Raw genomic sequence first — 6,345 nt, forward strand, 5'->3', positions numbered from 1 at the left:
CCATGTTAATGAACCATTCATTTACCGGAGCTAGTGTCTAAAGAAGAATCTCCTCATTACCCATTAAGTATGTTTGTTAAATGCCTTCATACGAAATGCAACCAAATGTCTAATACTGAGAAGCACACATACAGTAGATCCTATACCTCCATCAACACGAAATTGTTTGACTTGGAAATTAAATCACTTTTCTAAAGTAATTGGAATTAGAAAGGATATGTGTATATTATTAGAAGTTAGAAAATAAATATCTGAAAAAAAATTACCCTATCGTAATGTTAACGAAAGTATAAAAAAAAATAGGTTTTGGATTCGCCTACAGACTCGTCTACAAGTCCATACAACTCTTCCACAAAATTTCGATGAAATAAATATAACTTTTTGAGATGGCTTGTGATGAGGAATTCTTATGTTTTATTCCAACAACTGCTCTTACTCTTGCGTTATTCAGATCCACCTCTCTTATTTCCTTCCCAATCAACAACTCTTCACAACGAACGCGCAAACAGACGCGGAAAAAACATAACCTTCGGCTAACTTTATCAGCGGAGATAAATTCTGTGGGATTAGTAGCTTCTCTAGGGGACATGTTTTTTTTTCCTTTTTAGCAACAAAGGCTGTCTGTATCTTGGATCACTTTTCTGACATTTATAGAGGGATTTATATTTACTTTTAAGACTTTCTTCAGTTCTTGATTAATTTAAACTAAGAACCTTGCTAGGTTAACATATATAATGCAGTATTAAGTGAAAGAAGAACATTCACAGATTAACTATTACATTTAACCATTCTTATCATTCGCCACTTAGGAAACGAGAATCATTGCTTTGCTATATTCATAGAAATCGCAAGTTTTTTGGTGGTTAGTTTAGAGAATACATTTGGTTAGGGGCAACATGGTGTAGTGTTAGTAAAAATCTGCTCGAATGGAATTTCCCGAAGAGTAGTTAATTATTTTCTACAGTGCTCTTTTTCTAACTTTTTTTCTTGTAAAGGTATAATATTCGCAACTGTTGTTTTTATATGATGACATTTGTTACGGAGAAAGGCATGGTAAAATCGCGTTTTTTTCCAGAGTTCATAATTCGCCTTCCAGCGAAAGAAGAGAAAGTTGCCTTTTTTTACTTGGTTCCTGTTATGCAGTGCTTAAATTAAGACACATGTAAACACTCTGTCAACAACGTCCTCTTAGCAAAAAATAAGTAAATAAATAAATAAATTGCCTTTGCACGTTTTTTGCGAAAGTTTAATATTTCTATCTATTTAAATGCATTTATTAGAATAACAAAACTTAATGCTTATCAGTCAAAGATTTATAAGAGGAATAGTAAAATAGTTGAACTACAAATTGCCAGATCACAAACGGCGACAGAAAATCAACAATCCACGAACAGTACTTTCCGCTGTCGCATCTGAAGTCACAGAGCTCAAACACCTGCCGCTTTTAGCATTTCGCAAAGGGTACGAATCAACGGAAAGCCATTACACCTACGCAGTGAATTGCTTCCCCAATCATCAGGCTTATACATTGAGTGACATGGACTCTCTTTTTTTATTGTTTTACTTCCTTATTTATTGAAGGATTTGCGTCAAGAATTCCAGCACGAGAATAAGCGCGTAGGCAAAGCCTGTGAAACTGAAGATTCGTTAGCGATATGTTTGGTGTTGCCTTCCTGCCTGCCTGCTTGCCTGCCCGCCCGCCCGCTTTGCTTGCATGGGAGAAGAAGCTTTCACCATCCTGGCTGACTATCCTGTCTATCCTCCGTCTCTCTCTCCTGAACCCCCAGCCCCCTCGTCCCGCCTCTCCCCAATCAAGAAGTCGCTTGCACCCCTCCCACATCTATCCCACCCATCCCCTATATGGCACATATCTCCCTGGGAAGTTGGATCAGCTAGTGTGATCTTCCAGATGACGGCAAAATTGCGCGTGTTTTCTCATATTTTATAGTCACAGGTTAGGTGCAGGAGGTTTGCTTATGTTTATTGTTTGTGTTTTAATCATAGAATTTTTTTCCTATATATTTTTATAAACCCCGTTGTCAATTTTCTTGCTTCATCTAAGTATTACGCTGTACAATAATAATAATAATAATAATAATAATAATAATAATAATAATAATAAATAATAATAATAATAATTTCCTTATTTCGGAGAGGGTTGTATTCGACTCCTAAAAAGCAAAGGTTAACTCTGGTCATTTGTTTTGTATGTATGCATGTATGTTTGTATGTATTTATATACATATTTATGTGCGTAAATCTAACTTTTTGTGGGAATTTTTTGTGGCTGGTTTTGCATACATAAAGTGTACTCTCTGCGTAATCCTTTCATTATTGCTATTTGGTTAATTATAACAACAGTATTATTATGATTACACCGAACCAGCGGACAAAATGGAAATATTATTTTATGTGCGCCCATATTGCATATTTGTAAAGAGTGAAAAGAGAAGGAGAATCTGAAATTTCAAACTGAGAGAACAGAATGGCCGACGTGTAGCCCAAACATTGAAAAATCGTATGTTGGAGTTATGGATATTAAGAGACAATAGAGAGTTCTAGAACCAAGGCATCCTGGATATTGGAGGGAGGACTTGATTACACTACACAAAAACCTGAAAAGAAATATAAGCCATAAGGCTGAGAAATTAGAAAAAGTTGCACTCTGCCATTAGTGTCGGTGGAGGCCCTTTGTCTTAATTAGTAGTTTTAAAAATAGTCCTCTGGAGTTGCAGATATTTGTTAAAACGGTGTGAGTCAGAAACTTGAATCAAAGCCTCGATCGTGATAAGACTTAATTCGAATCTACTGGAGACAAAAGTGATAATGGGAAACTATATACTTTACATATACATTTTTTCACCGTTCATCACTTTCTTTTTCGGAAGAAGAGTAGAGGCTTCCGGTCCTCATCAAATTTCTAGTGATGGTGTTGCTAGCCTCATATCATTTTTCCTTGACCCCAGCTGATGCTTCTACCCATTCTCAGCTGGGTCGACTTGTGGCGGCAGGCCGGGCACAAACCACGGACCTTGCTAATACGAGCTCAAAGTTCTTCCAGTATGTATTTATATGGGTGATCTTCAACTACATTTTTTTTTTTTCTTTAGAAGTTCTGTAGGGTTATGAAAAATTCCATGGCTTAGAAAACTGATCTTATACGAGGCCATACAACTAACCTAAGAATTGAATATTGTTTTGCGTAGGAAGCTTGAGAGAAAGCAACTCAAGCACGGTGTTGGGGCTTCATTATCTCGGGGCATTGTGTTTAGTACCGGTGAGGATTCAGTTACTTCAACATTAGAAGTTTCTAATGATGCATGTCTTTTCAAGTTTTTTCTTTTCCCTTCAGTTCAAACTCTTGTTTTTCTAAGTCTTACGTCAATTCTATCTAAACTGCTAAAATAGCTTTGACACCTGATAAATCTCTAAGCATCAGAAGAGGTCTGATTTTGGAAATTGACTTGCAAGGGTTGCAAAGAATTATTCCCTGTTTCATGATATTAGGAACTGGTGTTTCCAGATTTGACAGATGCAGGTTCCCATGAGACCGATGTATTTATTTTGTAGGCAGCGGTGCCATATTTTTAGCGGTGTCCCTCAGGGATCCGATATTTCGCTCTCTTTTTCGCTTAATCCAATCTGATGCCATTAGCTCAGATATGGACAGAATCTCTGAACAAGGCAGACAAAACTTTGTTCTATTAAGATACTTCAAAGACCATTTACCTTTTCATTAATGGTTAAGAAATTGGAGATTATAGCCTTTAGAAATGACAGTATTTTTTACTGAATAACTCTACTCCATACATCCGCCACACGCTGCAGATTGTATCTCTCTATGGTCCTAAGTGTTATCTAAACCTTTTTCCTTTATTCTAGATAGTTGTCTCAAAGCAGGTACTTGAATCATACACCCTTCTTGTCTAAATTCATAGAGCTTTTCACTGAACAGTCATTCCGGTAACGGCCTTACATGTTCAATCAGAAGCCAGCTATAAATTTTTCCAGGTCTGTATAGTAATGTTAAGCTCCCTCAATGTGTACAGCCACCCTTATTACCTTTCCCTCATCAGTATAATTATTTCCATTCTGTAATGATTTAAATGTATTCTGCACATGTTCTCTTTTCAATTCCCGAGGCATTCTCAAATTCAAATTTACCCTTTCGTCTTTTGTATAACTTGAATCTACATCGCTTCTGTCATTAGCGTTCATCAGTTTGTCATAATACAAACTCAAATGACGTAGGCTGCATTCTTTTCAGACAGCCTTTCTCCGTTTGCACCTTTTCTTGCAAGACTCATTTGCGCTTAACCTTTCCCTCTGCGTTGGCTTTTATCCAGTACTGCGGCTTTTTGCTCCTAAAGTATTTCACACAAAATTTTCATTAACTGCGGTCCTTTTCTCTCTTGCTTTCTCCTTGATTGCCTTTTCTTACTCGTTTTCCTTTAGTTGATTCTCTCGTCTCCTCAGCCATTGCACTGCAAACACTCTCTGTTCTCATTCACTAAACCACTTATTTGACCATCTTAACGCGCGCTTCTTTTACTCCTTCGTACGTGTTTATTCTAACCCCAAGCATTCCCTTCTGGCGCATATATCCGGCCCCTGATTTTGCCAATTTTTCATATTCTCTTATTCTCATTTCTTCTCTTCTTCTGCACTGAAAGCCACCATCTGTGTTCTGATTTGCTTCTACCGATAATAATCGGAATGCCTTCAGCCGCTCGTCTCTCTCTTCATCAACCCTTTACGATACGAATGTGAGCATGATTAACAACAGTATACAAGAAGAAACGGTAGAAATCTAGAATCTCAGATACAAAGTTTTAGAATCTCACTGATAGTAGGCTACATCTTGGGTAGCGGCCATTGTGTACGTAGGAAAAAAAAATATACCTTAGTTTAATCAGACCACTGAGCTGATTAACAGCTCTCCTAGGGCTGGTCCGAAGGATTAGATTTACTTTACGTGGCTAAGAACCAATTGGGTACCTAGCAACGGGACCTACAGCTTATTGTGGAATCCGAACCACATTATGGCTAGAAATTAATTTCTATCACCAGAAATAAATTCCTCTAATTCTTCATTGGCCGGTCGGAGAATCGAACGCGGGCCAAGCAGAGTGCTAGCTGAGAACGATACCCACCCATCCAACGAGGATCTGTGTACGTAGGGAAAAAAAGAAGCCAGAGCTAGAGTAGGGAATTACGAAGTTTGGTATAAATGAAAGATTGTTTTAAATTGCAACTGAAAAACGAAGAGAAGACTGGTTAAATACAGTACGAAAAATACGTTGTCATAAAATAAAGCACGATGAAATGAGATTATGTCCAGGGAATTATATAAACAAGAATTTCAGGGAAATTCGAATGGCAATTGAAAGTTTAATGAACAAACGGAAACCAAGGTAACAGAGCGTGATGTACTATTAGATGCAATTTTAGGCTGATGTAGTGAATCTCCCGCGAGACAAGAGTTGACTGATGCAAAAGATGCTGGAATAGACATTAATATAAAAATGTTAACATAACTGAAGTAAGGTATATAGTATAGTTAGCTTTTCAGTAAAAGAAAGGAAAGGAAACAAGGAAAGATGTTTTAATAAACATGGTACTTTTATATAAGGTGACTTAGTATTTTTTATCGAATTGATGATTCCTTTATAAATGACGAACTTGAAAGGCTTACGTTTTAGAGTGGTGTGAATAATGACTGAAAATAAGAATTCGAAGAGACCGGATGAAAAGGTTCTAAAGCATAAGAAAACTTGAGTGCGAATGTTAAAAGTAAAATTGTGATATTGAGAGTAAATCATTATTTGATGGCTATGGTAAGGATAAGAGAAGAATGCAAAGCTAATTCATTTAGATATGTAGAGTGTTTCTGTGGTGTATGTAATTGCTGTAACTTGTTTTTCGTTACTGTAAGTCGTAGTTGGTACAGATGTGTTTTGAATACTAGTTGATAAAATTTTAAAATCAACTTCATTTATATACTCTTGTTTGTATAAATTTTGTGTACGTTTACAAATAGCATACAAGTTTCGTATTTTTAAACTTTCCCACTCTTATATACTTGTTAAATACTTGTTCGTATCTACCAGATATCACGTTGCCGCCGTTAATTGAGGAAGCGAATTATTGGGGTATTTTGTAACGGTGTTCAGTGTAACAAATTTTAAGAGAAACTGCCGTTATCTTTCTATCATATACTTAATGTTTAAGGAAGAAATGTAGTCTGCTTGGCTTTCATATTTATATATATATATATATATATATATATATATATATATATATATATATATATATATATATATATATATATACACATATATATTT

This window comes from Macrobrachium rosenbergii, chromosome 51 (assembly GCF_040412425.1).
Source record: "Macrobrachium rosenbergii isolate ZJJX-2024 chromosome 51, ASM4041242v1, whole genome shotgun sequence".
Classification (NCBI taxonomy): Eukaryota; Metazoa; Arthropoda; class Malacostraca; order Decapoda; family Palaemonidae; genus Macrobrachium; species Macrobrachium rosenbergii.